Here is an 11,861-nt window from a genome sequence, read left to right as displayed (position 1 = left end):
AGAGCACCCTGGTAATTTCTATAACACAATAACTTCAGTTGCGTGGTTCTGCACACAGATAGCTAAAAGCTCACCGTAGTAGACACAGTTGTGGGTAGGGCTTATCAAATGTAGTTTCTCATTGTCACGGCAACCTGATTACGACATTCAGATTCCTCATATCGGAACTCGTAGATCTGGGCTGGCATAAGCCTACGTCCAGCTCTGCTGACCAACCATACTTGAACTTCAGTCGTGGGGGCCGCTTAATATATCTGTGTGCTCCGACGGGACTTGGGGAGGGCTTCGAGATGTAGTGTGTGTGTGGTAAAAAATAATGGAAAAGAGACGCGCACCACTCAGGCCAGAAGAGTTTTTGCCTGGCAGAATTTATCATCTATGGGGCCTTCAGGACAGACCGGAATAACGACAACAGTTAGCTTCTCAGTGTCCGCACCGTGAAATGGCGCTGAGATCAGCTGTTGGCGCCAGAAGGCTCCTCTTGACGAACTCAAAGGACGCCCTCCGTGTGCGTAAGTCGCCGCACTAGACTTTGAACAAAGACGGGCGCGACTGCCAGAGCAGAGACGTCGATCTTATCTGGCGGTAGATCGGGTTACCGCGGCGGCCGACCGCTATGGGGGACACCCTCGCAACTCGCGCCGTCACCCGACGGGCTTGCTGTAACCGGCCGTCTTCGCGGGTGGTGCGAAAGTAATAAAATACCTACCGCAGATGCCTGCTTCTGCAATCGTCACGATTTACGAAACTCTGCTGAGGAAGAAAAAAAAAAGACAGCATGCGTATCTCATATTCACCCACGAGGGCATAGCGGGATGCCTTTCGTGTATAGGTAAGCACATCGCAACTAAACAGTCCCACGCTTCGTAACGACGCCTCCAGATGGCATCGACAGGAGGATTAAAAAAAAATGCCCAACTCTAGGCAACTTTAGACGGCGAAAGTGTTTTGTGGTTGCCTGATATAAGTGTTTTTAGATTACAAGCGGGGGTGTAGAACAACACCCTGTATGCACGTGTAGAATAAGCTGCATCTCGTCGCCGTGCTTTTATGGCAGCACCGGCCATCGGACTGTCACCGCGATGCCTCCCCCCCCCCCCCCCCCTCCAGTTGTGAAGAATAATAAGCGTTCAGTCCGTCAAAGGTAAATCCAAACACAAGCTACGTCGAACTTAATTCGCGGCAAGATTTATATATGCTACCTTATTTATTAGTTCATTGCTAATAATGCATAATGCGTGCTTGCAGGGTGTTGCTAGGATAGCCAAAGAGCGTTTCACCAGATTTGAGCTTCCTCTTCGTGCACCCGGCTCAGAATCGTTACGGTCACCCAAGGGAAAGGCTGAAACAGTTTACAATGATGAAGTATTCATTCAAAACTCGATTTTCAGTAATTCTCTGCAAAAATGTTGATGACTAGAACAGAAACTAAAGGCCATACTTCTTTTTTTGTGTGTGTATGTGTGTGTCGAAGCTCCAGCACCGGTACGGCTGGGAGACAAAACGGATTTCAAAATTTACTCTGGTATTTGTGTTCTGGAAACGCGGTGAAGTTAACTGAAGGTTTAGGATGTGGAAAATAAGGCATGGGGACACGCATGAACATGTGAGCACATGATTGGGTTGCGCACGTGTCCATCTGTGTGTCCCCCCCGCCCCACATTTCTTTTGCTTATTGTACCTATTGTAAAAAGTTGCAGCGCCCTGAACCAAACCATGCTGTAACAAGTAGCCGCCTTTTGAAGCCTTATTGAACGCAATAACATTTCTCAGAACTTTGCAAGTTGAGTCCTTGCTCTCATGGAGTACAATCTCATCAGCATTTACGGGCGAACGGTTACCTAGGCACGAGAAGGCGTCAGAATACACAACGTTATGGCGCGCTGATGCGGGGTCTTTAAGGCGGCGTTGCTTACTAGCCTTTTGTGTTTGTCTCTTTCCCGACTTGGCGTGCTTCCTCGTGTGGTAAGAATGACATTGTTGATGTTTTTCGAAACGGAATTTACTAATCCAACTTAACGTATCTTTATCTTTTCTGTTCCTATAACTATACAAGGAGTGTTCTGAACATTAGCATTCGTTTAGTCTAGCGAAAAGGTTTCGGAAATTTTCTTGACAAGCTCGGTTCATCAGCGTTTACGTACATATTGGTACACTGTTCCTTTCCCAACCAACGCCGATCAACGTAGTTTGGCGGGGCCATCGGGGGGGGGGGGGGGGGGGGGGGGGGGCGAGATCAGTTCGGCGAGCGCGAGCTGAGTACCAGAACGCTGTAAATAGTTTATCTTGTGCCTGCGCTCAGTAGAGACCGCCACTCAATCTCGCCTCTACAGATGCGTCTTCTGTGTGATAGCTATGCGTTTGTTCTGGTAAGAAGTTGCAACCTCAGTTGCCGCACTCATAATTTTGCTTAGGCGTCAAGAGTGATTATCATAACTTGCAGTAATGGACCGTACGCAATGCGTTCTTCACCTACAGCGTATTGTGTGCGCTCCGATTGTTCCACATCCTTTGTTGTTTCTGCGGCATCCTCAGAGCCGAATGAGTGGTCGCCGCAGTGATTCATCGTCCGTCGCGAAGCAGTCGGCCCCGCGAGAAGGAAAAAAAAAACATTTTTTTTTTTACGTTCCTCGCATGAGCTTGCATCCGCTGCCAGGTTTGGTGCACTTGTGCCCGGGCCCCTAGTAAACAAACGACTTCAGCCCCGGTGATAAACGAGAAATCGTAATCCCCGGAATGCTGAACTCAACTCGGTGTTCAGCCCCGGTGTTGGAGCCCATACACGCGTATTTGCAGTCGGAGTGTGTGCGTGTCCCAAGCGAGAGCAGAAGGCATTTTGCGAAGCTTGGTGCTTGGGACCCGGAAAACTTGAGTACAGTGAAAAATGAACTGAGACCGGTGCCTCAAGGTTTAGCGCAAATACCCGGCAATGTGTGTCAGACTCGGATTTTTTCTTGCTTCAAAACTTTGAGAGAAACTGGGTGACTGGCATAACATACACTTCACCCCGTGCGCAGGCGATCTCTGGTTTTCTGAGTGGCTTGTAGGCCTAACTTCAAGGGTTTACTTTATCCCCAATTTAGTATGTGTAGTTCTGACAATCTTTTTCGTTGCTGTATACAGTCATTAGTTTCTCCGTGTACATGCACCCAGAAGTTCATTATCTAATAAAAGCGCAAACTCTGGCGGTGTCTCATAGAAAAAAAGGAGACAGAAAGTGGATGATTTACTTAAGGGTTAGAACAAAAGGTCTGTTTGAAGAACGTCATCCACCAGGAAAGGTATGACAAAATGGCGCAGTTGTCTTCAACACGAATGATGTCGATGTCGTATTAGCAGATTACAACCTGGGTTGCCCTGCCTTCCAGGACAACTGGATCTTGAATACACTAAAACCTACTTACGACCTGCGCTTTGCTCAGTGAATGACTGCCGTGTCCCAATCTTTAGTTGACATATAGAAATAAATTTTTTGATTGATTTTCTATGGCATGTATCAATTTATTCTTTAAATATAAGGCAGCGCAGGCAGAAAGCGATGACTTTGTTACGTATGATTTCTTCATTCTTTAATGCTCTGGTGAACAGCTTTTTATAGTCTCACGGAAACACAAGACAAGTGATGCAGGTATGTGCTCATTTCTATATCGCTAAGATTCCACTTGCAGACAATAAAAATGTCGGTACTGCGCCATGGTACGAAGTGCTTAGTTTTCGTTGGAGAGACTTGTATGTAAGTTCCATAATATGCAGACACGTGAATAGAGAGCTTGAACGGAGGCCAAAGTTCTTCCTGTTTGAGGGCAGTGCAACCTTTGCAAATCTTACTGGGAAATAGCAATCCTTTTTGAAACCAGCTTTTTCACAATCACCGTTGCATAAGCACTAACATAACCTCATTCCAACCAATTTGCATCTATATGCGGTTGTTTCGGCTACGCTATTCTTTCTTGTTTTCCTCAAATGTCCCACTGTGCATTGGTCACACTGGAAAGAATATGTCTGACTTTATAGAACGCGAGTAAGTGGAGTAATTTTCTACAGTTGTAACCAGGCGGGCATTCACCCGTGAACCTGTTCTTACGCCGTGTGCAGGTAAACCGAGCGACTGCACATTCGTAAACAGTTAGAGCGACGGTCCAACCGCGACTTCACTTGCCTTCCCATTTCCGAAATCTTCGAATGTCCACTCGACCGCAGCACGTGCAAGACTCTGCTAAAGAAAATTCGGCCTCACCACGGGGTAATAACATGGCGTTTAAGGAATTTGCGCAGTTTGGCCTAACTGCAAGATGCCGGTTTCTGTGCAAGCGTTGTAAGCGAGCCCGCAGCAGTGCTCACGCACGCCCTCTCAGCCATACATCATGGTCCCAGCTGCGAGAATTAATATTGCGCAAGTGTGTGTGTGCAAGACTTCTGAGTGTTGAGGCATGGGGTGAAGAGACTCGTTAACAAATGCCTGCATTTCTAGGTTGTGGAGTTAGCTGCTTTGTGGGCCTGGCGCATTTATACGGATGTGTCATTGTAAAACAACCCCAGTCACGAAACAAGAAAATATAGGGTGGACCCGGGCTCTATATTTCACAAACGGACCACACAAAAACGCAGTGAGGGATGGGTTATCTCGTTTACTTTTTCTTTAAATTTTGAACTTAGAATTAGTATTATCTCATTCAAACACGCTGGAACTTTGCAGCAACAGGCAGAGATAAGGTACGCATACGTGAATGCATTCTAAAGATTGCTAGTTAGATGACTGTTATACATTGATGTGGGTATGCCTTCGATTGTATTGTTACACATATTTTTAGCCGTCTATGTGGGACTATTCCTTGAATAATTTTTGTTCCTTTTTGTCCTTCTTTTGCCACTTTGCTTCCTGTTATAGTGAGTCGTGTGATTAGCTTGTGGCATAAACGGTTTTCTATAGCTGCACAAAATTTTTAAAGAGTGACTGCGGCAGACAGCACAATTCTAACCGTTGATCTAAATTACTCGTTGACGATGCCATTACTTCTACGAGAAACCGAGATGTTTAATCAAAATGCAAACATAATTACGCTAAATAACTTTCTAATTATTTACTTTACGGCATATATTTCAATCTACAAATGGTAGCTAGTGAATGGTAGCTATATCTTCTGCATGCAACTTGGCATTTGACGACTACTTTATTGGGTAGGCTGAGCGATAAGGCTAAGTGGACCTGATTAGCCCGAATTGTTGTTAGCCAGAGTCATACAACGTAGCAGACGATGAATTTAGATAAAGCATGCGCAGTAGAGATTCATGTGCTTAATTGGAAATGTAGAAATGATAAGCTAAAGGGAAATGAAAGTGAACGAAACGATAACTTGAAGCACGTGGAGGCCTAGCCGGCATCCCAAGTAAACTTAACTAACTTCCCCTGGGCTTTATCCAGCTTCATTAATTGTTCGTTAATGTACTTCGTACGGTAGTAGCTAGACTGTCTTTTCGCTGCACCCCTCCCCCCCCCTCCTCTACGTCAGTATGTTTGTTTGAACAGCATGATAATCCCGAGGCATGTGTGTATTGGGACATTGGCTGCCAGAGAACTTTCTAACCACAGTTTGATTGCTTTCGGTGGCTTGCGGTCGGCGTTCTCTTGTGAGCGTCTGGGCGCATCCTTCGTTTATTGGCGTCCACCTTGCCCCGCCGAGTAATCTATTTACCGTGCGTAAACCACGTGGCACTAACTTAATTTGCTGCGTTCCGTGCACGGCGTCGTAGATCAAAGTTGGTCGCTCTCGTGAAAGTTTCCGCTGGCTTCGCTTTCCGAGGCCATCGGTTGAGGGAGCCCGCAAATTGAGTTAGCTTAAACCCGAATAGTTTCTCGTCGTCGCGTCCCCGAGGGTCTCTGGTTCCAAATGAAGGGCGTTTAAAAACCTTACGCTTTTTTTTTGTTATTGGAATTCTGGCTTTACGTACCTGCTTCACGTACGTAGTGCCGAAGGCTGAATGTGTAAGACACCCATATCGAATGTGAGAAAATATCGTCACACGCACAGCAGACATTATTTACTTGCATTCTGCAGATTCCGCTGTATTCAATAACAAACTGCTTCAAACGTACCTTACGCAAGCGCTAGTATGATGCGACAACAAAAAAAGTCGTCGTTGCAAACTTTGGCCTATTTATTTATTTATTTATTATACATACTTTCAAGGCCTAGTAGTTGCAAGCAAAATGAGTGGTGAAAATATAAGGTATTTGCAGTACAGGATAAGAATAGGAAATCAAACTATAAGGCACTTTCAACGGCGATCTTGAAGTTATATTGGTGTCACAAATTGAGACTGGGGAGGCTCGAAGGCGGTTACATTTGTTAGCGGTTTTTGGCACCAAGGAAGAATGGTACACATTAGCTCGACACGATGGCACTTTATTTTGTGTTGATGGCAATGCGAGACAAATGGTCATTTGCTGTGGTGAAAAGATTTTCTTTAAGAGAAGGGTTAAAGTAATATATCCTGTGAAAAAGCCAGAGACGAAAGTACTTGCGACGTAACGAGAGGTCAGGTACACCTATTGTTATTTTCATGGGCGTGATGTTAGAATGACGTGAATGATTTGAGATAATAAAATGGACGGCGCGGTTCTGAATGCTTTCAAAAGAATTGGCAAGACTGGCACGAGCAGGGTTCCATATGGCACAAGCATATTGTACTTTTGCACGGACGAGTGTTTTGCCATAGAGTAAAATTTAGTGAGGCGGGTGCTGATGCAAAGTTTCGTCTGAAGTAGCCTAACGTTCGGTTAGCGTTGTCAGTGACATATTCAACATGCTTATTCCATGAAAGGTTCCTAGTAATATGCAGGCCAAGATACTTATAGGAGGGAACGAGGTACAGGGATGTACGATTATCAGAATATGGGAACATATCTCAAGAGGTAGGGCTAAAAGAGGCGCGCATACTTTTCTACTTAGTTGTGTTAAGCTCCATTAGCCATTTGTTGCACCAGTTAGATACGTTATCCAGGTCGTCATGTAGCGTATCCGAATCGCTAAGGTTAGTTATTTTGCGATAGATGACACAATCGTCCGTGAACAGCCTAGTGGTTGTATTAGCGATACAGTCAGGAAGGTCATTATTGTAGATGATAAAAAGCAAGGGACCGAGTACCAATCCTTGTAGTATGCCCGATGTTACGGAACAAGGTCTGAACGTAAATTGGTCAGCGGTTAAATATTGCGTCCGGTTAGAGAGGAAATCCTTTAGCCATGCAAATACCTTGGGGTCTATATTAAGAAAGGAAAGTTTAAAGATCCGTAAATCGTGAGAAACAGAATCGAAAGCTCGCGAGAAGGCCAGAAATACGCAGTCGCTGTCAATTTTATGGTTCGCATTATAAAACAAATCGTTCGTAAAAGAAAGACGCTGCGTTTCACAGGAAAATTATTTTCTAAAGCCATGCTGTGCGTTGTTAAAGAAAGAGTTCGTGTCGAGAAAATAATAACATGGGAATAAATTATATGCTCCAACATTTTATTTGGGACAGATGTTAATGAAATTGGTCACTAATTATTAGCGGAACGGATGTCACCTGATTTATGAACCGGAACAACCTTTTCCACCTTCCAGTCTTTGGACAGAGCAGGAAACTATAAAGACTGGTCAAGACTCTTCGACCAAATATTAGATGAGAACAATTCAGTGCATCTTAGCATTTTTTTAGTTCATGGAGTCAGAACCACAAGCCGAAGAAATTTTTGATTGCGGATAAGTTTGCCAACACCCGTCCAGTCAAAAGTGATGTAATCACTGCGTGGGATAAAAGTGGCACAGCAGTTGCAAGCGACTGCTGAAAAAAAAAAAAAAATGAGGAGAATGTGTCATTCAAGATATCGCAGCACTCGTGAGGCAAAACAGCCACGTCAGACTGAATTAACTGCAAGGAATTTATTTTTAATACCACTGATAACGGACCAAAAGTTCCGTGGGTTAGAAACCAGAAACAAGGGAAGAGTATTGCTCAGAAACGTTTGTTAGGCATTAGCTAATGCCGAACGAAATTCATCGGCATTGTGGCGATAATGGGACCAGTAATCATGATGATTTGTAACTTTGGCGTGTCGAAACAACCGTTTTTTTGTGTGTTGCGCAGGCACTTTAGCTAATTAATAAACCATGGTGAACGGGGATTATAAGGCGCCCTTCTTTTGGGCACGTAGCGATCAATTGAAAACAGAAGTTTGTTTTTATTCAGAAACTTGTTTTCATCTACAGTTTCTTGTGAGTACTGCACGAGGTAGTTTCCAATGAAAGACTCAAAGTCGGCAGTTATTGAAGAAAGATCGGCCCTGTTGTAATCTAGTATAATTTTCGAGCTCTTCTTACAGCTAACATGCGCCTTGAGACTGAAGTGATCAATAAACGTTCACTTATTCCTTGCAGGAACGTCAAGGGAGAAACCAAGTTGGGTGCAGTGGTAAGAATAAAATCCAACGTGTGTGCAGAAGTGGGTGTAGAACACGTAGGGTAATGTACCAGTCGGATTAGATTAAAATTTGTAGCAGGGGCTTAAACATTCCGAAAATTGCGGAGGACATTGTTTAAGAGTAAGTGAACCACTCGACCGCACAACATTCGGAAAATTGAAGTCCCGAAGAATAAGCAAGAGTGATGTAGGGTATCTAATAATAAGATGATTAATTGCATCAAGGAGTTCATGATAAAAAGGAAAACTAATGTCGTGGTTTGCGATGACCACTCGTACACACAGTAGTTCTAATGATGAAACAAGCCGAATGTTTTGTGGCACGAGAGCATGTTTGATAGGCATCAAGAGTCCCCCTCCTGATCAAATGCCGCGGTCATATCCGTACAGATTATAAGGGTTTTTACAATCCGATATTTCACTGCTTCCAATTTTTACGGACAGCCACGTTTCAATAATAATAACACCACCAATGGAATAAGCATCAATGGCTGACGTCGCCGCTACACGTTTGTTGAGTACACTTTATGCATTACTGAAGAGTATCGATAAGTCTTGCGCTTTCTGACGTGCAACAGATGGCTATGAGGAAACATTCTGCTGAGTGACTGTAGACTCAGCTACGGCCACTTATGCACAGTAGGCAAACGTTTTTCTCTTGAAGATAACGTTGTGACGAACTGTGAACGGTTGTTTGCAGGCGTTTCGAAAATTGATGAGTTTTTTACGCAGTTATCTCGTACTATTGCAGAAATATTCGCACACAGATAGACCCGAGCATTTTAGCTTTGCCCTCTTGAAAAAAAAGATGCTCTCTTTAATCCTAAATGCCGAGAAAAAAATATGGAGTGGGTCTTATTCGCAGAAAACGACCCCAAACGGCGCGCTCGACATATAGCCTTGTCTGGAATGGAAATATTAAGATGCAATGCAAGCGTGTTCCCAACTCGGGTTTCAGACTGAGCCCAAGTGTCTGTTGGACTATCAGCGAACCTGTAAAAGAACAGCTTATACCCCCTTGATCGATTCCCCAGATCAAGGTGAGAATTACGGGCACTATTTTCATTTTTTGACTGCTTCCTTCACTGCGTCGTCGATGTCAGCCATAGGTGGGGAGGTCTCCAAATTATCAACGAAGGATTCAACCTTGGTCATTCTGGTAGTTAATTCAGTCCCGGTTTGAGTGAGCGCCTCTTGTTTTTGTTTAAGATCACCTAGAGCACTCATAACCTCAACGTGTCTCGAGTGGAATTTGGATGACAGGTTGCTAATTGATGCAAGCAGATGGTTATACTGTGGATCGTTTAGAGGCCCAGGATTTACCTCAACATCGCCACAGACCAGTAACTTCTTCGCCACTAGTATACAGTCATAAAAACATTGAAAAAAAAAACAACACTTGGGCACGGGATAAGCCGCAAAAAAAAAAAAAAGATTGTTCGATCGCTTACAAAAAATTACGGTTGCCTATCAGCCCACTTGTAGAACAGAAAGGGCTTGTGAGCGACGAACGCATTACCTCCGCTATCCCGTGCCCACTGAAGGCGGGAACCGGATCCTTGGTGCCCTTGTAATCTTCTGGCGGGACTGTCGGTGATGGTGCCGCTGACAAGCCAGTAATGGGAAGGACGCTGTTATCCAGGTAAGGTAGATAGCACATGTCATCACAGCCGAAAGTCAATGACGCAAACTGCGTCACCGTTGAAACCGCTGAAGTTTCTGACAGGGGAGATGTGCCCGGCAAAGTGACGAACTGCACGTATAATCGAAACGGGTTTGTGAGCGACGAACGAACTGCCGCCGCTGTCCCGTGCCTACTACTCGTGTTATCTAAATTCACACAAACACAAGTCCTCTTGACATCTGTTGTTTGAGAACTGCATAAAATTGGATTGGTCTCTGCGTTTCGGCAAGACAGTGATTGAGGCCAGTTGGACTAGCTTATATATTCACTAGCAGAAAGCAGCCCCAAACGCAGCAAATATGTTGTATCACCCTTTCTCAGTACTACTAATTGTTGTCACTACCTTTATCGGCGCACTCAGTAGTTAATTGTAATTATTTGGGGCGTTCCTGTTGCTAGTAGCGAGCAAATGCGCTTGATAGCCACGAATAAATGCATTCGTTTGAGTCATGATTACGTTAAATGGCAGTACAATAAGGTGTGCCTAAGTGTTTACCAGTTAATGAATCTGGAAAGGAAATGATCTTAGAGTACGCGCCATTCTATAGGAGTAGTATTTGTTTCCACAGTTTATTGTCACCGACAAATATCTCAAACGCAGACACCGCGCCGTCCCTGTATGCAGGCAACATTTAAAGTTGCAGCCTGACATGGCAAGTTTTAAAGTTATTACACCTGCATCCTGCGCAAGCTTAGGCTTCAGAGAAGAGGGCTATGGATATCGGTGGGCGTCTAATTCATCGAGAGACTCGAAGAAGCTTACCGTTATGAACACACAAATGGAGAACCTGAAGCGTGTGGTCAGTGATCGAAAATTTAGATTGCGGGGACAAAAAAAGGCTTATTTCTTGCCGTTACGCCAGCCGCTAGGGTACCAGCGAAATCCAAGCAGGCTGTGGCTTCTTCAGAATGCAACCCGCTTGCGTTCCCAACGTAAATAATGCTGCACGAAGTGGCGCCCGGAGCTTGCCCAAATAAATACCCTTTTCAGGCGACCTACACACGCGACATTGCAGAATCAGTGACCAAGAACTGGCGAAGCTGTCATGCTCTTGCAGCGAGCTTAATTACGGCGTCATCAGGCACTGTTCTGTATGGACGATATTTGATGCCCGTGGCAGACGGTGCTCACGTGATCTCACCACCACCACTATGACTGAGTCTGCCAACTGTATAATTAACTCGCCAAATTAAGTATATTTGAGTACTCGTTCTTCTGATCTTCAACGGACTGATCCAAAGCAAGCCACTCTTTCTGTTCAAAGTTATTTGCGCCAAGCCGGCAACAGAGCGCATTCGCCAATTCCGCCATGTTTGCTGAAAGTGAAGTAACCCAAATGCTTTTAGACAGAGTAAGCTTGGCGTCTTGCTGTCACTGCTTTCCCTGGTGTAATTAAGTGAGCGCGTGCTCTTTTGCGACTAGCACTCACTCGACTAACGCGCCATTTCGTTCACGGTCACTAGCCTCTGCCCCAAAGTTCCACACTGAAAGAGGGTATAGCCATGAAAGCTAATGGGATGTGAAGTGCGTCAAAGCATATCCCTGTTAACGAGGGGACGAATTAGCATAGACCGACTATGTAAGCCAGCGAACTCCTATACTTCGAGTTCTTATTATGAACATGAAAGTAGGGCCGCTAATGCGCACATGACTGCTACGTATTTAGCACGCGAATTTCTTCACGTTCGCACGTCATCTCCAATAGAAAACCCTGG

This window comes from Dermacentor andersoni, chromosome 9 (assembly GCF_023375885.2).
Source record: "Dermacentor andersoni chromosome 9, qqDerAnde1_hic_scaffold, whole genome shotgun sequence".
NCBI classification, from domain to species: domain Eukaryota; kingdom Metazoa; phylum Arthropoda; class Arachnida; order Ixodida; family Ixodidae; genus Dermacentor; species Dermacentor andersoni.
The sequence above is the reverse complement of the archived record's forward strand: the minus strand, read 5'-3'. Positions refer to the sequence as shown.